Source organism: Adiantum capillus-veneris, chromosome 21, assembly GCF_014529385.1.
Source record: "Adiantum capillus-veneris isolate H3 chromosome 21, ASM1452938v2, whole genome shotgun sequence".
Classification (NCBI taxonomy): domain Eukaryota; kingdom Viridiplantae; phylum Streptophyta; class Polypodiopsida; order Polypodiales; family Pteridaceae; genus Adiantum; species Adiantum capillus-veneris.
In genome coordinates this window covers 71,205,130-71,229,720 of record NC_140951.1, presented here as the reverse complement: position 1 = coordinate 71,229,720, position 24,591 = coordinate 71,205,130, and positions in this window count along the sequence as shown.

The window sequence follows — 24,591 nt, the reverse complement described above, 5'->3', positions numbered from 1 at the left end:
GCATTTGCAAAATTTTGTCCACACTTGTCATACAAAGTGAGCTTATACAGCCCACGGCACAAAAGACCAGATGCAACAATTTCATCACCAAAACTGAGATCATGAACTGTACATCTGTCATCCACAAATTTGACTACAAGTCCAAGTCTAGCAAGTGCGGATACAGACAAGAGATTCTTCTTGATCCCAGGTACATAAAGTGCATCAACAAGTGTGAAAGAACTGCCATTAGCAGCAGTAAGCACAATCTTTCCAACTCCCTGAACTGGATAAGAGGCATTGTTGGCACAAGTGACTGAATTCCCATGAGGGACAAACTCGAGAGAGCTAAACAATTCACGATGTGAGGTAATGTGCTTTGTAGCACCACTATCGAAATACCACACATGTGAATCTGCAGCAACCGACAAGCATGCATCATGGACAGCAGGATTGTAAGTGCACTCTGCGCTAAAAGCCCATTCTGCATCAACATCAACATTACAGTCTCCTTTCACAGAAGACTCAACAATGGCTGCATTTGTAGTGGAACCAGCATTTGCAGTGGAACCACCCTCTTTCTTCTTAGCTCTTTCTTCTTAGCCTCTTTGGCCTTCAACTTAGGACACGACTTGATCAAGTGATCATTGGCTTTACAATAATGGCAATGCATCTTCTTTTTGCCCTTATCACCAGAATTGCCAGACAAAGTACTGCCAGCAGAAGCATAAGGAACATAATTTTTGCCACTCGCAGCAGAACCATAAGAAGTGGTTGCATTACTGTTACCACCCTTTCTTTGAGAAGCAATAAAAGCCTGTTTAACTGCACGCTGCCTAGTCCTGTTTTTTCTAGAAAGTGACTCTTGCAACAGCAATGTGCATAATGCATCAAACTTGACAACTTCAGGATTTCCTTGGGTCAAGTACTAGCAAAAGTCTGGTAGGAATCTAGTAAGTCATCAAGAACAATCTGCACAAGGGAACTGTCTGAAATGACTTCACTTGCAGAAATAAGCTGCTCATTGATATCCTTGACACTAGCAAGGAAAGTGTCCATATCATCTTCCTCATGCATAATCTTCGACTCCAGCTCTTTACGCAACAAAGCAATTTTAGCCTCATTGAGGCTTGCATAAAGACCTGCTAAAATATCCCAAGCCTGTTTTGCAGATTTTGCTGAACGGATGTGAGGAACAATGGTGCGCTTCACAGAAAACGCAATCAATGCATGAGCCTGTGCATCCTTAACATCCCAACGAGCTTGTTCTGCCGTAGGCAAAACAACTCTAACACCTGCAATCCTTGCAACAAGACCTGCAACATCCTTAACATCGCCTACATCCTCAGAACCAGGACGTACATCAATGCCCTGCACAATGTTCCAGACACCCTTTGACACAAGAACATGTTGCATCATATAAGCACACATAGGGTAGTTGTCCCCATCCAACCTGTCCTCAGCAGCAAACATCTTGAACACATCTGTGTTGTTGTTGTCGGCCATGGTAAATGTTGTACCTGATGTGAAAACTGCTTGAAAATAGGAGAAATGGAGCGGGAACAACCTGTGCTATATAGCACAAACCGTAGAAGACTATAAGGCACCTGTTATGCTGAAAACGGCACTGACAGAAATTCTGCACAAAATGACGAAATAGCCTATGCAGGACTACCTGTAGTGGAAACGGAGGCCGAAATGAGCCCAAATCAAAATTCTGAGCAGATCTAACTCTTCGAGCTTTCCCAAAATTTTTCTCGACCTGCGAACGCTCGCCAAAGCTCACTGAAATCGGAGAAAGTGAGCAGGTGTGTGTTGGAGCAGCTGGCGACTAAGCCCGGGAGGACGTGACCTGCTCTGATACCAATTGTTGGAATTAGGGTTGCAGAGAAACACACAGCTTGGAGAAGACGAAGGAAGCTCAAGGCACACAATAGAGAGTGTGTTACTTAGTGTGCAATGAAAAGATAGATAGCCCTAGAGAGATGGGCGTAGATACAATGCACGGGGGAAAAAACCTCCTAAAGAGGGAAAAAATGCCCTGGCGGTCCTAGTGTGTTCACACACATCACTACCACATGTATATGGTAACAAGTTCTTGGCAGCCTTTTGGCAGAGGCTGTGGGACTCCACACAGCCGAGGCGCGTCACTTTGTTTCAGTGGGTGGTTGCACACAGAGCTACAGCAGTAGGGAGCTGGCTTGTGCATTAGGGTCTCTCGGCCGCATGTTCAGCCTGTGACCAGTTGGTGGAGAGTCAACGTCATTGTCTTTGGGACTGTCCCTTGGCCCAGCAGGTGTGGCTACGAGTTCTTTGGCTGATGCCTAATCTCTCCACGGCTAGACAATACACTTGGGGGGCAGCCGCTTGGTCCACTCTCACGGGCCCGGCACTTCAATTTGAGCTATCTTCCACCAGCAGGATGATAGTGATATGGGGGGGCGTCCTACACTCCAGCCTGCCTACAGAGCTTACTCCACAGGAGTGGTGCAGTGAGAGAGAGGAGAGCTCATCAGTGGCTTGACACTTTGGTTCATCTGGCTGGCCCGTTGTTTCCGCATCTTTGAGGCCCGCTCTATGCCGCCAGTACAGACTGTTCGTGACTTTTGGCTAGAGTTGATCCATACTCTCAGAGGACAGCTTGAGGGACTACAAGGCAGCTTCGACAGCATGCGGGAGAGCCGCGAGGCTTTCCTTCGACTATGGCACCCTGGGCCTTTCTACACCATTGTCCAGGGTGTGCTCAGATGGCACTACCGACCACCTGTGTGGCTCTTCCCTCCTCCCATCCCTTGATTTAGCCTCGTTGTATATATGTTGTTCTTTCATTGGGAGAGTCTCCCCATCATGTTTGTTGTAGCCCTCTCTTGCAGAGGTGGTTGTAGCCCTACGGGCAACTTTCATTAACTAATAGAAGGATCTTTTTCTCTTAAAAAAACAACACCACGACGCAAAGATAAGCACCATCACCCATGCACCCTACATTTCAGTACTGCATTCACTATTTATGAGTGAAAAATCTTGAGACAAAATTCTCTCTCTATGGCGAGGATGGTGCCGTCCGGATTATCGAAACCCCATTAGGCGGATCTCCTCAGGAACCCCGAAGTATCCCAGTATGACGACTATTCCAACCATGTTGCAGCATCCTAAGGCGAAGGGGAGGCCCCTCTTAGCCCTCATAATCTCTACCCCATGCATGTGCAAGTCACCCCACCATGTATCGTTTATCATACTATTGCTCTATACAATCTAATCATTGCGTTACCATCTGATAAGCGGATGTCTCTCACACACGCATACTCCACATGATTGAGTTCTTTCAGTTTCACTTGCATTCTCTCTCCTCACACATCCTCTGCACATACGACATTCATGATTTGCAACCCGAGCACGCTCTCTTATTCGTTCCAATGTCATGTTCCTGAGTCCGTTGCCTCGGTGCCATGGCTCTGATTTTAGCGTCCTAGTGGCTATCAAATGCTAGGTGGTACCCCCCCCCCCCCCCGCCCTCTTCCCCACACACTCACACCACCCAAGGTGACCCAAGGGAGTTTCGTTCCAAGAGAGATGGTGTAGAGGCCAACCCCCCTCCAGATGCACGATTTCCCTGAGTCATTTCTTTGGTGCCCCCACTGAGGAATTCATGGCTAACTTCAATTTACAAGACTGAAATGCTAAGCCTTTATGATGGATGCATGGCTCTTGGAGTTTGCAAACTGGACCACTGAGGAGGAAGAGCTCAAGGCGAGCGTGGCACACCTCATCGAAACGCTTCTTCCAGGGTGCAGTGTTATCAACATTGAAGAAGTGGTAAGGCCCTCATACCCTACACAAATAGTGTACATCTCTCACCATCCACGCCGCCGTAAGAAGAAGACACAACTGCAAGAACCCACCTGCAACCAAGTTCACACAACTGCAAGAACCCACCTGCAACCAAGTTCACTCCAACGAATGAGTGCAACCCCTGTTAGTCTAGGAGGTACAGTCTTCACTCTTGAGGTTCGTGAAGGCACCCTAGCATCGGTAGAATTGCACATAGCACCTGATTTCAACACAACACCACCACAACCACCACCACAAATTGCTGCACCACCAGTCAGAAACCTTCGAGGCTTGCAAAGGCTTCATCGCACGAGGGGTCCCTCTCTTACACTTGCACCTAGAGGAGTGGATTCACCACCACCGCATCGATGCCCACAACGGATACGTCATCACAGACGAAGAGCCCGCTCTTCGTGTGTCCCGACTGCCCCACATGAGCAGAGACCTAGCCCAAGCGGCGTGGATTCTTCATCGTCTTCGTAGTCAGTTGGTGGGTTTGGTGGTCAACAAAGTCTGACACCGGATTCGCCTGGCAGAAAGGAAGCACCCTTTACATACAAGGGAGGCTTCTATACAACCACAACTACGCCGACGACATTTTAGTCTGTTAGATAGCAGTTCGACTTGGTTTGGTAAGAGAGGTGAAGCTTACCACCTACTTGATCACTCCTTGCTACAATTACATCACAAGGGAGTTAAGCTGTAGGCAAATTTCAAAGATAAGTGAGGGTCAATTTAGAGTGTTTCAAGAGATAGCCAGGGGGTGGTGTTGAACATAGAACAATCTGTTTTTTTCTTCTTGTGGTTGCAAAAGGCAGGGTTAGATCAGGAGGAACTCCTAGCCTTAAAGTATAACCTCCCTGTACCTTTTAGGAATGTTCCCTTCCAAGTCGGATTCTAAATCATCATTTCAAACACCTAGTAAGCTCCCTAGATGAGCCAAGATTTAACCACTGCAGCTTGGATTTTATGTCGCCTCCCAGTTGAGTTAGTAGGGGTCGTCCTCGACAAAGTCTCAAGCACTGTCTTAACCTGGAGGGAGGAGCAAATGCTCTTTGTGCAAGGGGTACTATTACTTCGGCAGCCTCGCAATGATGACCTCTCAGCCTGTCTTATTGGGATCCATTTAGGAGTGCTAAACTCAGTGAAACTTACAACATATCTCATAAAACCTGTGTATGCAGAAGATGGTACTCTCGTTCGCAGGAAAGTTTGACTGCTGAAAGAGTGGCAATTCCGTCTCTTTCAAGAAGTGTCAAGAGGGGCTCTGCTGGAGTTGGAGGCCAGCGACGAGTGGCTTTTGTGGAAGCACCGCTTCCGCCTTGATTTCCAAGAGGCCTACACTGAAAACTACCATTTCATCCGCCCAAGGAGAGCGTCTACAAGCAGAGGAGAAGCATGAACCCGGAGAATTGGCCATACATGGGTCAATTTTATGCCTCACAACGCATACAATCCATCCGGGTTGTCCTGGACCGGAAAGCCCACTATCAACAAATCATCACCTCCATGTTTGGAGACGAGCGCTTTGCAGAGATCAACCGCTCAAATCAACCATTTGTTTTACCTTTCATCAACTATCATCTTTCTTTTAATGCCGTTATCTATGTCCTTATCTAGCAAATCCATGTAAAAAAAAAAAAAAAAAAAAAAAACTTTTCTGCAAAACTTTGCAAGTGTTATTTTCTGCTTTGTTTTTTCCGGCCAAGTACAAACACCATGGCGAGTATCTCTTTTCCTACATTCATTGGGAAGAAGGGAGAAGACTCAATCACGAAGTTTTTAGATAGTTTCGAGGTCGCTTGGGTGATCTCTAATTGAGATGACGATGCATCCAAAGTCCGAATTTTCCCTCTGCTAATGAAAGTAGAGGCAAAATCTTGGTTCAATGCCCTGCCACAAGCCACCAAGTAGGATTGGGAATTGCTAAGGACGGCTTTTCGACAAGGTTTTGGGGGAGGAGTAACCCCAGAGAAGCTTTGGGAGAAGCTGAAGCAGTTAAAGCAAGGAGTTCTGCAAGAATATGCTACCTATGAGTCCAAGTTTTTGGACCTATGGGAGCGTTGGGTTGAGTCATTGGCAGAGCACCTGATTTCCTCAAGAAGGACCGGTTCATTGCCGGCTTATGGTCATTGCTAAGAGAGAAGGCAAAGGGGCGTTTTCCTGCAACTTATGAGTTGGCAGTTGAGGTGGCCCACCTTAAAGACAAGAAGTTGTGGATGCAAGCGAAGGCAGCCGAGTCAGAGGAGTACACCACAACCCACACCACCCCAGTGACAACCACATCCTCTCAAGCAACACAACCACTAGAGGTAGTAGAAGATCAGCAAGACTTGCTGAGTCGTATCACCAACCAGCTAGAAAATTTGTCTGTCCACTTGGTGGAACAAGGAAGAATTCCAAACCCCAACTCAAACCACGGAAGAGAGCAAAGACGACAAGGTCAGGAGCTCTACTGCTACAACTCTAACCAAGTTGGTCATGGTATGTATTACTGTCCCTACCCAAGGAGGTAGAATTTCAATAGAGGTCTTAGGCAGAATCAACTCTCCCCACCAAGGGTGAGAGCACCACCGAGACAACCACCACCAAATCCTCCAATTCAGATTTTGCAACCACCTGTGCAACAACCACCACCACCACCACCTCAACAAGTCATCCTTCCACCGTTACCTCCTCCTGTAGTAAGTAATCAGAATTTGAGTGTGATAGGCCTTGAGGAGGATGCCAAGGAGTAGGAAGTAGTCCAGCAGGCCAAGGTGATGGCCAAGGGTAAGATGAAGGAAGAAGCAAAAGCAATGGGAGTAAAACGTGCGAGGCACGGAGGGGAGAAGGTAAACACACAAGGAGAAACTTCAAAGAGGTCCTAGAAGTCGCGACGTAGAATCGACATTGTGGATTTTGCACTTAGTGAAAATTCTGACTCCTATGGTTTGGTTCAAGATGTGTCTACACAGGGCCCGCATATCACTTGGCCTCAATTACTTCACCTCGCACCCAAAGTGCGGAGGCAGTGGACGAAGATGGTAAGTATAACAACGACACAATCCAAGATGGCTGGGGCCATCTCAGGGAGAAACTTAGACGACGTCCTACCAGTGATGGACGCCCACGTCAAGGGGCAGCGAATATCCAACATCTACATCGATGGTGGAGCCCAAATTTGTGTGATGAGTGAGCAAATGATGCAGCATTTAGGTCTGCAGGTGAGTAGGCCAGCACCATGCCGAGCCAAGATGGCAAACAATTATAAGGTTAAGTGTGGGAATTGTGAATGCTGTTAGGGTAAAGGCTTTTGATACCGAAGTAGATGTGGATATCTTTGTTATGCCACACTAGGTGGAGAACTCCCTGGAAAGAGTTCTATAGAGTGATCCTCATCCCCTCTTTTTGGTGGCAATACACCAAGGATATCATCGATGAATACATTTTCATATTGATTGAGGAATTGAGATAGCTCTAACTCCTCACTAGATTGTTCACACACATTTATAGGACTAGACTTATCATGCACAAGATCCTTGACCAAAATTATGTACGCGGACACAGAACTTTTCATTGATTTGTCAAAAGCACGAGTATTTACAACGGGTATTGGCTTGGATGCAAACATCCCTTTTCCAAAACCTAAAGGTGATTTTTCTTTTGGGGTGTTTCATGCTAGCTCCCATACGATCAAACCAGGGTAAACCTAGGATTACATCTTCATGTTTAAGTGGTTAGATATAGAAATCCTTTTTGTCCACATACCCTTGGACATGAATCCTAAGATTACCTATGAGATGTGTTACTGAAGATACTTGGCCTTCGAAAGGCCCATCTGCATTAATGGTCTCCCCATCTCATGTGGATGTACTCCTAGCTTTTCAGCTAGCTCCAAAGAGATGAAATTATGAGTGGAACCATTATCAAAGAGTATGAGAGACTCGTGCTCTCTCACTTTTCCCCAAGCATAAGAGAGTGGGGATCCTTTGCAATGAGCAAAGGATCCTTTGCAATGAGCAACCTCTTGAGGGGCCTCAACCATAGAGGCTCTAGGTTGTTCATTGCAAGTATTTCTTTGAGGGCAAATTCGATAGGAATGCCCTTGGTTTCCGCATTTGAAACATTTGTTATCTTTATGATAACGCTCTAGCTCTTCTCTTCAGGAGAGAGTCAACTTTTACCTTTGTAGACTCATTTCTTCTTAGCTTTGTCATTCTTGTTGTTGTTAGAGTTGCCTTTGGAAGAAGTCTATGCATTGTTCTTCCCTTTGAACTCACTTTGTTCTTTGGTTTCCATGGGCTTAGAATTCCTCTTAGCCCCTTGTTGGAAATTGATGCCAGAAGCAACCAAAGTGTGGTGTATGACAACAAAAATAGTGTTGGGCTCTTGGGAGTTGACATACTCAGCCATAACTTCAGTTAGCCCAGCACAAAATTGTTGTTTTTGTTCTCCAAAACCTATCTTTTTGTAGACAATGGCTTTGAGATGTAATTCCCAAAACTTGTCCACATACTTGTGGATAGATTCAAAAGTAGACATACTCAAGATTCACCATGTAGTGAGAACTTTGTCTTTGGCATCGCCTCGGATAAATTGCTTCATTATGGAGACTCTCAAAATCTTCCATGTTTTTGGAGCTTGTCCATTAGCCCGTAGAATTTCCCGCCGCCATTGCCTGGCCGATTTCTGAAAGTGCATGGACACATTTCAAAGCTTGGAGGACTCCGTGAAGTCCTCATCTCCGAAGGTCGCATCAAATTATATTGTTGGATGAAGCCCAACACTTTGTCCAGGGCACCAGAAGTGCCATCATAGGTGAGGAAAGAGATGTTCTTTCCTCTCTCTTTGAACTTCTTCATGTTTTGGGACCTCTTACAAGAAGCATAGGACCTTCGGTGGCCTCTCCTCTTAGGCGGTGATAAGCCGCTACTTTCATCAAGAGAGGAAGATGAAGGTGAGGAAGAAGGAGAGGATGGACATTTCTTCCTTCTCTTTGCCTTTCCTTTCCCTCTTTTTGTCTTGACGAGGAGGACGAGATCTCTCTCTCTCTTTGGTGGAGATGGTGACCATTGTGGCCTCCGTCGTCGAGGAGCCACATCCTCATCATTGGAGGAATCAGAGGTGTCACTCCCGTCCTCTATTGGAGCTTTATCTTCATGTGTATTCCCATGATCTTGATGGAGCAATTCCTTGCCTCTTTGTTCATGGGATTCATGATGGCTTTGCTCTCCTTTTCTGCAATAATTTCTCCTTTGGAGTTCTCATCATGAGCCATCTCAAAAATTCTTTCATTTTGGGAGAGAGAGAGTATAGTGCTAGCTTGAAGTTGTGCTTGCACTTCAGCTTGAAAAGCAGAGCTACCCATAGCTTGTTGTATCCTGGTGACAAAAAAATTCATAAGCATAGGGGCATCATTAGTAGCACCTTCATGTGCAACATCATAATCATCAATACTAATTCTACTCTCTTTATTATTGTCAGCCATGTTAATAGACTTGTATGTATGCTAATTTGTTCTTTGGGCTCAAGAACCTTGGCTGCTACTCCTCTTCACTTTTGAAAAGTTTCTCTCAAGTATCCACACATATGGTTTAGCACTTTGTTAATTGCAAAAAGTAGAAGAGAGGCTTTAACAGTGCTAAGGTGGCACCGGTTCCTATCGCACTTTCTAGTGGCTCAATAATGGCTATCCATAGGCAACACCCGAAGGACTCCATTATTAAGACCATAGCTCACAGCAGTATATCCCGTACCCTATTTTTCATAGGCATGCCAACCAAAGATAATAAATCCCTTTTCTACTTACTCTATTGCAATGAACAATTCCAACCTTCATGATCTACTCAAGGACCTCTCTTCTTAAGCAAGAAAAGAGAAACCTAATGCTTTGATACCAATCTAACGGAAATGAACTAATAACTTTGAGTCTAGCGGAAATTGGTTGTCATTAGTCTGCTTTCCATTAAGCAAGTTCCTAGTGTAGATAGAGAGAGTGCTTGGTTGAAGATAGCATCATTTAGCTACACATCTAACTAGCATGGTATGAACAATACTTGGCAAAAGAGAGAGAGAAAAAGAGAGTGGACCGGAGCCGGTCCCCCCTCCAAAAGGCTTTTTCATTATAACTTCTCCCGTGAAGAGAGACTTGTTTATAATACAAGCTTTTTTTTCCTTAGGACAATTTGGGTGCCATGAAGATGAAAAGCTTCATGACCTCAACATGCTTCTTTCTATGAACTTAAAATTGACTCGACCCTCCATCCCAAGGCCTCAAACACCATGAAAAGTGGAGAGAGCTAGCGGGGAGAAAGGTAGCTTGAGAGAAATGTATCATACCAGAAAGAAGCAGCCTTCTCACTTTAGATTGATCTTAGAGCTTAGCATAGAATAGTAATCAGATGAGAGAAGATAAGCATGCTTGAGATTGTCTCTTGCTTGTATTTGCAATCCATGATCAAGAGTTGTTGGTGTAGGCTCTCTACTTCTCAAGCTTCAAGAAGGAGCTTAAGCTTCCATTAAAGCTTCACTTTTCTAACTCACAATGAGAGTGTGTGAGAGAGAGTGTGAGCATTCTTACTCTTGCCTTGGGGAATGCCAAAATACACTAAGGGAGTTAGTATTCTGTGAGGGGCTTCCACTAGCCTTGTGCCTTGTGAGTGAGAGTTTCTAGCTTGACTTTTCCTTCACCACGAACACACACGCACCTAGAGCTATCAAAATCCCCATGCACCCCCCCCTTGGGATATTTTGGGTGAAGATTCTTTGTCTCACTTGGTCACTTAGTCCTCAATGCCCATGCCTTGCCCTTTACATTGGTCAACTTAATGAAGCCTTTTGACATTTATGTGAGGCTTTGTACATTTTGTCCCCCCCTTACCTTCTGGAAGTCTCCTTGAGCCCATGTGTGCCCCATGCCTACCCATGTGCTAATCCTATGTGGCATCTTGACATGGCAAGTCTATGTGGCGCTAACCTTATGCCTTATAATGACCATGGTCTTTTACTTGAACCATAGACATAAGGAATATAAAACATTAGGACCATCTTCTAGCTATACCTAGTATTCTCCCTACCATGCACCCATGTGTACCATATGCTATGCTTTGTACATGTATGTAGGGACTATGGGCTACTGTGTTGCACTAGATTGCAACATCTATGTTCCCCCTAGAGCAAAGCATATGATTGGTCTAAAGTTGAAGACTAAGATGAAAGAGCCAAATGTAGGTAAGTATTGAATGTGATTTATTTAACTAGTACTATTGAAGGTTCACCATCCATTGTAAGTTTATCTTCTTGCATTTAATGAAATGGTTTGCAAGTACAAACACACGTGTCAGGTACTAAAATCATCATTTCAAACACCTTGTAAGCTCCCTAGATGAGCCAAGATTTAACCACTGCAGCTTGGATTTTATGTCGCCTCCCAGTTAAGTTAGTAGGAGTCGTCCTCGTCAAAGTTTTAAGTGTTGGCTTGACCTGGAGGGAGGAGCAAACGCTCTTTGTGCAAGGGGTACTGCTACTTCGTCAACCTCGCAACGACGACCTCTCAGCCTGTCTTATTGGGATCCATTTAGGAGTGCTAAATTTAGTGATACTTACAACCTATCTCATTAAACCTGTGTATGCAGAAGATGGTACTCTTGTTCGCAGGAAAGTTCGACTGTTGAAGGAGTGGCAATTTCGCCTCTTTCAAGAAGTGTTAAGAGGGGCCCTGCTAGAGTTGGAGACCATTGACAAGTGGCTTTTGTGGAAGCATCGCTTCCGCCTGGATTTTCAAGAAGCCTACACTGAAAACTATCATTTCATCCGCCCAAGGAGAGCATCTGCAAGCAGAGGAGAAGCATCTACAAGCAGAGAAGAAGCATGAACCCGGAAAATTGGCCATACATGGGCCGCCTCACAACGCATACAATCCATCCGTGTTGTCCTAGACCGGAAGGCCCACTATCAATAAATCATCACTGCCATGTTTGGTGAAGAGTTTTTCGGGGAAATCAATCACTCGAATCAGCCATTCGTCTTACCTTTTATCAACTATCACCTCTCTTTTAATGTTTTCATCTATGTCCGTATCTAGTAAATCCATGTATTTGTAAAGGAAAAAAAAACAAAAAGGAAAAAACTTTTCTGCAAAAATTTGCAAGTGTCAATTTTTTCTGTTTTGTTTCCTGCCAAGAATAAACACCATGGCGGGTATCTCTTTTCCTACATTCATTGGAAAGAAGGGAGAAGACTCGATCACGGAGTTTTTAGATGGTTTCGAGGTCGCCTGTGTGATCTCTAATCAAGATGATGATGCATCTAAAGTTCAAATTTTCCCTCTGCTAATGAAAGTAGAGGCAAAACCTTGGTTCAATGCCCTGCCACAAGCCACCAAGCAGCATTGGGAACTGCTAAGGGCAGCCTTTCGACAATGCTTTGGGGGAGGAGTAACCCCAGAGAAGCTTTGGGAGAGACTGAAGGAGTTAAAGCAAGGAAGTCTGCAACAATATGCTACCTATGAGTCCAAGTTTTTGGACCTATGGGAGCGCTGGGTTGAGTCATTGGCAGAGGGTGATGGAGCACCTGATTTCCTCAAGAAGGACCGGTTTATTACCAGCTTATGGTCACCGTTGAGAGAGAAGGTAAAGGGGCGTTTTCCTGCAACTTATGAGTTGGTAGTTGAAGTGGCCCACCTTAAAGACAAGAAGTTGCAGATGCAAGCAAAGGCAACAGAGTTAGAGGAGTACACCACGACCCACACCACCCCAGTGACAACCACAACCGCTCAAGCAACACAACCACTCGAGGTAGTAGAAGATCAGCAAGACTTGCTAAGTCGTATCACCAACCAGCTGGAAAATTTGTATGTCCACCTGGTGCAACAAGAAAGCATTCCAAACCCCAACCCAAACCACGGAAGAGAGCAAAGACGACAAGGTCACGAGCTCTACTGGTACAACTGTAACGAAGTTGGTCATGGTATGTACTATTGTCCCTATCCTAGGAAGAATTTCAATAGAGGTCCTACGCTAAATCATCTCTAATTTCAGACTTAGCTTTGTACTCTCCCAGATATGATGGTAGGGCTCTCAAAGAATTTTGCTGGCTTTCTACCGACACTTCTGTTCCTGAATTGCCAAAGTAAGATTGTTGATCCAAATCTATATGCGGCCTTGCCTCAAACTCTTTGATCAGCGGTAACGTTAGAATTTCACTGGGATTCCTACGCCTTTCTTTGTCTCTTAACTCCATTACTCTCTTACAAAACTGGTTCGTGTCATTGGCCTCGATGTCTGTGTCTCTTGGGATCGGAGGTCTTTCTGAACAAGACTGATCTGTTGTATTAGGGACAACCCTAACACCTTCAGATTTTGTCTCTAGCACTCCGTGATCCTCCTTCTTTTGCCTAGATTCCTGTGTTGGTTCTAGGACTTTTGGTGCCCCTTCAGAAAGTACGTTGATGGGCATTTGAGTTGGAATGGTGACTTGGGCTTCTTTTCCTTTTTGGTGAGATTCTAACATTGCTTGGGCTGTCCGAAGGAGCCTCTGGCTCATCTCAAGCCTTTCCTTCTCTTTCTCTGCATTAGGATAAGTCAACCATTGATGCTTGGGCTGTTCGAAGGAGCCTTTGGCTCATCTCAAGCCTTTCCTTCTCTTTCTCTGCATTAGGATAAGTCAACCATTGATGCTCTTGTGTTTGATGCATCTCGAGCCTCGCTTCATAACTCTTGAGGATTGCATCTAAGGTCTCATTCACTATTTTTACCGTGATTGATCCTCTTGAGCTAGCTTCTTTAGGCTCATTCTTTGTAGGTATCTCTTGTGGTTGAGACGTCTGCACAATAGAAGGAACAACCTTCTCTTCATGTTGTCTCAACTTTTCTCGCAAGTGTCTTTCTGGGGCATTTCCTTGGGATCTTGTCCTGTACAAGAGTCATTTTAGTGCTTCCAGGTGATATTCTAGCTATTGCTTGGGGAGGGCTTGTAGATTTCTTCCTATTATTAGTGCTTGTGGGTGATTTTCTGGATTGCTTCTCCTCCTCAGCATACTTTTGCTCATCTCCCTCCTTTTGCTCACAATCCTTCTTTAACTATTCTTTCTCTTGGAGATTCTCCTTCCCCTCCATCCTTTCTCTGTGATTAAGTTCGATGATGCTCAATATCGGAGGAAAGCTGTTCGTCTCTCCTCAAAAGAGGAATAAGAACCACTGGAAGCATCCCAAAATGAGCGTAGGATATGTATATCTCCCAACCAGATCATAGATAGGATCGTTCGAGGGATTGAGGATAAAAAGGCAGCGTGCCTTCCAGATATGCAACAAAGCAATGCAAACAGTGTCAGAAAACAGCATCTCTCAAAGCTAGTCTAGTGCCCTGGCCTGCCAGATCTTGTTTCATGCTAAAATGCCCCCAACAATAGCCTATGACAGTGAGCATGAAGACGAGGAGTACCCTCAAAGAAGAGATGAGGTCCAAGGGACGGTAATAGCCAAAGAACGGAAACCCAAATGAGAAAACGAGAGTGGATCCAAGCACGCAGAAGGCATAAGGCTACCGCACGCTGTATCAAATGAGAGGCTTCACAACCTTCGGGGACCCGCAAGGTGCAATGGAGGCAAGTAGGGTCATGACTAGTACCAGCAGCCCATGTAACAACAGGGAAGCCAAAATATAGTGTAGGCCACAAGAAATTTACAATCCGACTGGCAATACATAAACCCCAAAGCATACACCAAAACCGGTGAAGGAAGGCATGTGAAAGACCAGCATGTAACCAACCTTGCAACCGGGTAGGGCGATCAACTTGAAGATTTCACAATGTGTGTGTCAATCTGGATTGAGTACTCAAAGAAGGAAACATTGACTAAGCTAGGGATCTGGTGGGGCCACTCCCACTCGCCAGGGTCCCAATGGAGTTGTGAGATAGGACGACCCTCCCAAATTCATAAGCACAATAAAGAGGCCTCAATGCCGTCTCCTAAGAAAAGCAAGGATCAACACAACAATACTTTTCACGAGATACTTTCCACAAGATCTCACCACTTGAATCAGCATCCATACATACTCAGTATCAACATTCGGCAAACCGAAGCCAAAGTACTGCAAACGGATATCACCACAAGCATCCAGCTCACCAACGGGAGTGAAAAGCACACGGTCAGAGTCGCAAAGCACAAGAAAAGAACATGAATACAGTCATTATCACAGTACTCTCTCTCTCTCTCTCTCTCTCTCTCTCTCTCTCTCTCTCTCTCTCTCTCTCTCTCTCTCTCTCTCTCTCTCTCTCTCTAAACTTCTACATCACAGTAGACAGTAAATACCAAATAAGTCATCCATAGCCTCGTAGACACCTATACTACAATGGACACCTTCATGAATGCCTAAGACATGCTGCATAAGATGTCTCATTAACCACTTCTCTACAAGACAATCCATACAAATATGATCATCGACAAACTTGACCAAAAGAATTTCCGCACTAAAAATCAAGAAAGATAGTGACAATACTCATTTTTGTATATCCCAAAGTCAACCGCTTTCAGACTGAAAAACGAAAACCTTAGTGATCTTCATTAGTACTTTACGATTCAGATTTCAATGAAACGTTCCAATGTAAACAACACATCAAACTTACAAAGGGAGCTAGTAGCACAAAAAGCATCATACTCCAACCCAATCTATACAGCACCCAAAGTTACAGGGAAGCTAGTAAGAGCAAAAAACAACATAGTAAAACCCTTGAAATGCTTTATTTTCTCTTTTTGGGCAGCAGTTGACGTGCAACCGCAACCGCCACCGCTTCCTCTTGATTCACCTGCATTGCTTTCAGCTTTTGTTTGGAGACCTTGGTAGCCAACATTGGGACAGCCACCTTCAACATGTGTAAAATGGCACCATACTTTAGATGGGACCCGTCTTGCTAGATAAGAAACCTCAAGGCTTCAAGTGCATCTTCCACAAGATGAACATCATCTCCTACAAAGCTGAAAGGGTGTGAAACCTTATTTCGGTGGTTGATATATCCAAAAAGACTGCTCCATGCATGTATGATTTCGAACTCAAAATCTTGGTCACAAGTGGCCATCCATTGCAGCGTATCATTCTCTGGATTCTCCGCAGCTACACTTGCAAGAACCTCCCAAAAGAGGTTCACACCACTCCGTTGCACAGCTTCATAAACACTATCATTCGCCGCATCACTTCCTTTGCATGCTTCAAGTATTCCATGTGCAAATGCCTGAAAGGTAAAACCCTTTCTAACCCCGACACTTCCTAAGATTTTTGCGCATCTTCTCTATACTAGCCATAAATAAGAGACTGAAAAAATTCATCAACCTCCGCAATCAAAACTGCCAATGCTTCTGAGACCAAAACTCCCTCTGAGATGTCGATCTTGACAAGCGTATTGAAAAATTATGCGTTCGTATTGATTCGTGAACCTTCTGAAGTGACATTGATTCTGTTGTTGTGGGTGATGAACACTTCTCCTAGAGACAAGCTTTTCTCCCGAGCAACCCTCCTTGCCTTGTACACTGAAGTTTGCTCAATGGAATCAAAGTCGAACAGACTCTTAGGGGTTCTGAATTTCATTGGAGAGCCTGGATAGATTCTGTGTAAGAAAGGGGACTCTGCAGTCATGTATACTTCTGCCATGTCTGAGGTTAAAGCTTAGAGCTAGAGATGAAGAAAAGTAGAAGAAACGCTAAGAAGTAAGAGAAGGAAAGTAGAGAAACGCAGAAGAGAAACCCTGAGTGAAACAGCTGTGAGGAATTCCAAACAATATAGAACCAATCAAAAGGTACAAAGCTAAACAAAATATAGAAACCATCAAAAGCTTAAAAGACAATGAACCATCAAAAGCTAAAAAAAAACAAGGTGAGAACTTATGAACGCTTGCAACTTGGAGAGAGAGAGAGAGAGAGAGAGAGAAAGAGAGAGATTGCAACTTAAATGAATTTGCTTGAATTCTAAGAGCTAGCTTGCAATTTCACGAGAATCAGTCCTTTAAGTAATTTCTTGAGAAAGAGAGAGAAGTCCACTATGCGGTAAACAAGGCATGACAAATTAGACGAGTTGTTTTTGGGTGGGTTCCACTTCAAATAATCCTAATCCACGGAACCGAGCTAGAGTTCGGCAAAGCCACCAATGTTGTGATAGCCACTTTTGTGATATAGAAGACAAGTGTCTCACATGTCTTCAAGGGATATGTGATTAAAACCTCTTTTGACACATTTAGCTATAATTCTTACCGTGTCAAAAGTAGACAAGCTATTATGCCTTTCAACCTTAAAAGCTATGGCATACCATCAAAACTATGAAGCTTGTCAACCTTAAAAGCTATGGCATACCATCAGCATGAGGGAAACAAATCTACTAATTATAATGACAAAGACGAGATAAGATTGAAGGTTTGTCATTTAGCTCAAATTACTTCTACCTTAACTGTATACAATTGATAAACCATTGCTGCTTTAGATGACATTAATCAAAACGCTCAAACCAAGTTTTTTACTTTCACTGTTCTAAACTCACAGCTTAGAATGTCCCCTACTGCTCTATGAAATTCATGAGGGCTTACTGAGGGCAGCACTTTGTAATCCGCACAAATTTCTAGTTAGCTCCTTGTAGAGAGAGAGAGAGAGAGAGAGAGAGAGAGAGAGAGAGAGAGAGAGAGAGGAGACCCAACATACTGAAGCAATTTTCAAAGATGGACCATGAGTAGATTTTCAAAAAATGTGGCACTCTCGGGCAAATGCGCCATTGCCTCATGGGATCTGCACTCCTTAGATTCTGTTTAAACAAATCCATGAGAGCTCTTGGATTAGTTTTCCAAATCATCCATGTCCGTGATTATGTTTACAATAGTTGTAACACCGCCACGACAACAAAGCAAAACTACTCAATATGAGAGATGGCTCTTGACCAATCGTAAAGTTAGCTCTTGACCAACCGTAAAGTGTGATCAGTGAACATGTAACAATTCGTGTTCCCCAAAGATGAGAGGGCGATAGAGCAACAAGAGAACACCAAGTTCGATACGTGGTGAGAAGTTGGGAACAATCATTGGAGAGGCTCACCTGACCCACCTCATCAATAGGGAGACTCCTCTTACCTTATGTGGCACAAAGAGGCCCTTCACCTTCACACCCCCCCCCCCCCTCTCTCTCTCTCTCTCTCTCTGCCAAGAGTGTAGCACCTTCCACTGCCTCACTGCACCAGGCCCGCTGTCTCACTACTGCATGTAGCCACTTCCACATGTTTCCCCACCTATGCAATCTGCGCACATTAATCAAAGGGTATCCAGAAGCGGTCGAACAGTGAGCTCATCGCCTCTTAAATCAATGCCGAAGGACACACCCCCCAAGGATTCAAGGGACACGACGATCACATGTACTACACAGGACATTTGGGGACTGCTACTGTCTATCCAAGAACAGGTACGACAACTGAATGAGGTTATTTCATGCCAAAATGAAGACATCAAGAACCTGACACTACACAACCAAGAGTTGTATCATACCATTGCACTGCAAGCTCTCAAGCTTCAACAACAAGAAGACACCTTGAAAACACTGCAAACTCAAGTGCTGGAACAAGGCAGTCACATAACACAAGTCACCAATAATGTAACCGATGCACCCGAGGGGTCTCTTCCATCTTGGGCACAGATAGTGAAACAAGAGAGGACAATGGGACACAAGACAAGAAAGATGTATACGTATGAGAGTATGTATACGCATGAGGATTCTACCAAATACAAGGAAAGGGAGAAAAGATCCCAAAACATTGTGATACAAGGCATGCCAGAACCTGAGGGGGAAACAGTCATGTCATTGAACGTAGACGTTACCACCCTGTTAGCAGAAAAGCTTGATATGCAAGATGCAGGGGTATATGGGGCACATAGAGTGGTTCAAAAGAAGACTGATGCTCATAGGGCAGTTGTATGCACAATGTTGGATGCTCGCAAAAGGGCCATAATTTTGGAAACTGCACGCTTCTACTTGAAAGGCACTCAGTACTATGTAAGTGAAGATAGAACACCGACACAACAAGCAGCAAGAAGGAAAGCATATGAGGAACGTCTCAAGGAGAAAAAACCAGCATCACCGCCTAAAAATGCATAGGGGCATGCGACCCATGGGATCACGACCATACAGGTTACAAGCTGGAATTGTAGAGGTTTCCCATGGCATAAGGGAGAAGGGCTGGTGGATATTCTACCACAAGCTGACATACTCTTCCTATTGGAAACATGGGAACAAAACACATGCAGGCTGCCGGACATTAGTGGATATATCAAGCACTCCGTATGGTGGAATGGTACCAAAATGCGAGGACAAGGAGGTGTAGCTCTAATGTATAAGGAAGAGCTTCATAAGATGGTTGAGGTATGCAAGATCGATGACCACAAGCGCTATATATGGGCTAAGGTTTTCTCATCAAAAGGATTGATCTTTGTTGCAGGATGCTATATCCCGCATCGAGAGTCACCTTTTTATGACACAAAACAACTATCCAAAAATGACCCCTTTGCTGACCTATGTACAGACATTGCAATGTATGCACAGGTGGGAGCAGTTGTACTTTTTGGGGATTTGAATGCCCGGATTGGAAACACACAGGTACAATTGACAGACCATTCAATGCACCCTGCGGATAAGAATGGGGAACTTATACTTGGTTCTATGTGGGATAGATGTTCAAGTGATAACATCATGAATGCACAGGGGTCAGCCATGATAAGTATGATGAACTCAATGCAGCTTATAGCCATGAATGGTGCGGATAAGTTCGTACACTCTGGATCATACACTTTCTACACAGTAAATCATGGGAGGAGTACAAATGATTATGCCTTGGTGAGATACCATGCATTGGACTTGGTCCATAGTTTTCAAGTGGGTAGCAGGCTACCAACCTCCGACCATACCCCAATTCATATATGCCTACACATGCCCAGTATGCCTATTGTCAACAAAATGAATACACCGAATTGGTCATACAAAATGCAACTCGCGAAGAAAGAGGACTATACTAGTCTCTTAGATAGCTTACTGTTTGACCGGAACATGCCTTGTGACATTGAAGAGAAGTGGAAGATCTTCCGACATTCAATGGAGGAAGCGGCAAAAATTACTATGGGCAAGTATCAAAATGGTAAACAAACTAGGAAGGGTTTACCTCATAATCCTTGGTTTGATGCAGAATGCAAGGAGGCCAAATGCAAGATGAAAGCCTTAGCACAACACTCAACTGAATGGGAATGGGCTGCTAGAGAATACAATACACTCAAGAGGAAAAAGAGACGCATGTATGAACTCTCAAAAGAACAACTAGACCTCAGCAGGTTCACGAAAGAGCCAAAGAAGGCTTGGCGTAACATGAAGGGGAAGAAAGGGGATGTGATGGGAGATTTCAGCCTAAATGAAATGTATGCTTATGTACAAACTTTGTATGCCCCGTCGGGGACTCAAGAGGCGATATACACACGGGCTCAAGCGGAACATCCAAAGCCCATCACCTTCCAGGCAGTCATTAAAGGCCTCAAAAGCCTGGCGAATGGGAAAGCAGCTGACACATTACATCTTACCTCTGAAATGCTAAAATGGTCAGGTATTGAGGCTAAGAAATGGATACACCATATGATGAATCAAGCAATCAACCAATACTTACCCCAAGATTGGCAAGAAAATTGGGTGAAAGCGCTCTTTAAAGGAGGTGACCACAATTTGCTCACTAATTATCGCACCATCATGGTGAGCTCATGTATGGAAAAACTATTTGGAAGCATTATTGAGAAAGATCTTAGCACATGGGCTGAAAATAATGGGAAACGTGCCATTGGACAAGCAGGATTTAGAGCCCTCCACAGCACGATAGACCACCTTATCACACTCCGGGTCTTGATGGATGAAACCAGGCTAAAAGGCAAAACCCTATATTGTTGTTTTGTGGACTTCACGAAAGCCTTTGACACAGTACCCCGTCAAGGGCTACGGTCACGTATGGAAACTCTGGGAGTTCCTATGCATCTCAGGGCAGCAGTGGGACACCTCTACCAAGAGGTCATATGTAAACTCAAGACAAATATAGGTTTCTCACAAGAGTTCAGGAGCACTATGGGAGTTAAACAAGGATTCCCTTTGTCACCTACGCTTTTTGGACTATGCATAGATGAGCTTGATGATTTCATTAACAAGGCTATGGGAGAGGGGGGAGATCACCCTAGCATTGGTATTTTCACGCTTCTGCTCCTCATATATGCCGACAATGTGGTTCTCTTTGCCTACAAGGCCCTCCTTCTCCAGAAACTTTTGGATGCAGTACATGCATTTTGCAATGCAACGGGCTTATCAGTCAATGTAGCCAAAACAAAGGTTATGTCAGTCCACACATGTAGAAATGAGAATCAGCCCATCATCACATATGACGGGCAAGCACTCCAAGCGGTTGAGAGGTTCAAGTACTTGGGCATATATGTACCTTCAAACCATGCATGGGGAAGTTGTGCGCAAAACAGAATTGATGCAGGACAAGTGAAATACTATGAATTTGAGAACATGTGCAAGCAAAGTGTCACAAGGCGATGGGAAATCAAGTCTCTGGCATTTGATGTATGCGTGGTCCAAACAATACTTTACGGTGTAGAGGTATGGGGGGAGAGTATCCCCTCTAGCACTTGGAATGACATTGAAAAGATACAGAAAAAATTCCTATGTAGACACATGGGGATCAAAACTACCACCCCATACTCAGTGATGCTTTTGGAGACAGGCAAGAGACCCTTGGAAATGCAAGCCTTACAGAGGGTACACAGATACCTCATGAAAGTTAAGATGATGCCGGAGAGCCGTCTACCCCACATGGCATGGCAAGCCGGATGTAAACCGCAAAAGAATTACAAGAGTAAATTTCTCACATCCAGTCTCGTAGAAGACATACGGAAATGGTTCTCTAGATGGAATGTGGGAGACCATGTGGACATGCACATAGAGGAAGGCACTGAACATGAGCATGGGCTTAATTTTGACAGAAGCATACTTGAACCCCTACACACTAGATGGAGTACAGCAGTACACAGGTCCAAATTTGAATACTACGGCAAACACATCAATACACGATATTGGGAGACATACAAGACTGGGGACACCCAGATGCATATCAGGACACCTACGTCCCACCGGGCAAGACGGGCCATTACTTTGATGTGGACGAGATCACACATGCTCAAGATTGAAACGGGAGGGTGGCTGAATATTAAGGAAAATAGAAGGACATGCACACAATGCAATTTAAACAAAGTGGAAAGCGAGGCCCATGTCACCATGGAGTGCCCAGCATACGCACACATCCGTGCTGATTTCCCACTGCTATTGCAAGGAGATGTCACCTTTGAGGAGCTTCTCTCTCGAACACACCCCTCCCCAGTAGCTTTAGGCATCTAGTTTGCCAAAGTATTGGATCATCACACAACACTAACACAGAAGAAAGCTACTAGCCCACTACCCCCTCTACACACATGAGGGGAGCCTCTTGTAGATTTTTTTTGTGGTCCCATGGGTCATTTTGGCCCCCCGAGGACGTAAATACAACATCATCATCATCTCTCTCTCTCTCTCTCTCCCCCCACATATATACATAGATGCATATACATATACATATACCTATACATACATATATATACATTCATATACATATATATATATTCATATACTTATACATAAATATGTGTGTGTGCATATATCTTACACATACATGCATACACTCATCCAAATATGGCTCTATAGCATTTATTTTTCTACACATTATCTCAAAATCTATGTGGAAGCAGACACCAAATCAAAATTCTTTGTTATTTTCTATAATTCCCTTCTTGTGTACCAACCATTAGATCAGCCCACAACAAAATTTACAGCTATTTGTGGTTCATTTTTCCTAATTTGGTAGCATGGGACGTCTGTTGGAAAGCTTCCAGCATGCGACAACACGTTGAAACCTGCTAAACAAGCCATAATTTCTTTGTTCCCCAACTAATTAGGGAGAATATACCAAGATGGGGAGGCAAAGAATTTATTGGTTTTGTTAGCATGTTTCAACATGTTTAATCATGCTACCAATTTGCCAACAAGTGTTTATGCTTCCTTCAAGCAAAGGAAAGTTGGTGTCCTTTCACACATGCAGTCCTAACCCCTGACAAGCGCTCTCTCTCTCTCTCTCTCTCTCTCTCTCTAACTTAAGTTCTATCTGCTCTAAGAAGGTCCCATGTCGAGCATAGGACACGACTTCTCTCTCTCTGTGTGGAGTTGCATGCGCTACCGTGTATGTTTCTGCATGCACTACCTTTGTGTTCCTTTGCTCCCTCTCTAGTGCGAACGAGTTACAAATCCCTACACACCTTGTTCTCTGTTTTGCCAACAAGTATTCGGGGATGAGATTAAATGAGATTTCATTCCTTTCTATACATTGTGGAGTCTTTTTTTGATCCAAGTATAAGAAAATATCCTTTTCTTTTCTTTAGAAGATATTCTAGTGTGAAATTGCTTGTTGACTAGTGTCAAGCACATAGGTACCCCTCTCATGATCCATTGTATAAAATTGCTCTCATCGTTGAAATTGCTCTCTCTCTCTCTCTCTCTCTCTCTCTCTCTCTCTCTCTCTCTCTCTCTCTCTCTCTCTCTCTCTCTCTCTCTCATGCATCTGCAAAGATTTAAACTCTTGTGTACAAAGTTCACAAACGCTTGGTATTGGATCATCATCTAGGCAATTTTCATGGCATCTGTGTGTGTGTGTGTGTGTGTGTGTGTGTGTGTGTGTGTAGCTAATATCTTAAACTTGTAGCTTAGACGATTGCTACTCCATTCCTTTGTGGTCTTGCTACATGCTATCTTAGTGTCGTTTCTCTCTATGTCACTACTCCCTGTTGCCTTTCATCCAGCCTGCTTGGATCCCTTGCACACAATGCAAATGCAAAGGGCTTGGAGATGATGATAGCCTCCTTGCTACCTCTTTAAGCCTTTATAGGTCGGCCATGGAGATTTGCACGTGCTGGTGGCCATGGAGAGTAACATGCTGTGATGTCGTAGATGTAGAGAGCAAGAGATACACGTGAGGGGGTTGTCTAGGTTTCCTATTCATGCCAAGTGGCATCTCTTGAAATAATAGATATCCTTCCTTGTCATGAATAGGCACCCTTGTAGCACAAATAGTGTGTCGTGCTCTCTATAGTGGGTGCTCCTCAGTGCAATGTGCGTAACAATCTCACTCAAAAGAGTCTGAAAACAGGAAACAATAGACAACAACTGAGCTCACAGAGACACAACAGCAACAGTAGACCACAACAAATGACTCGACTATCTCAAAGAACTGATACAGGCTCTGGCGTGGCAGCACACTCAGCTTCAGCCCAGGACTCTCAGGTACAATGGGGTGTTGAGGCTCAGATGTGCAGGGATGGTGAATAAGTGCTCTGTGTATAGACTCACTCTAAACGACTACGTGAAAGATAAAACTAATGGCCCAAAACGACTACTCATATGTACAACCATAAAGAGCCACCAACGGCTCATAAATGTCCACTCAGCTAAGTCTATCTCCAAACTGAGTGGTGGTGGTGACCTGGCCACGATGTCCACTAGACCACCATAGATACCCTGCCACATGTCACTCCCCAGCTCAGAGGGTCCGTCCAATGTGAACCAGACAAACTGTAACCAACTATCCAACTGTCTGTCTATCCTGTGAAGTGACACTGTAGCCCTGCTACAGGTTGCCCGCCACAAGACTGGTCACCGTCTCGATGAGCCAAACACT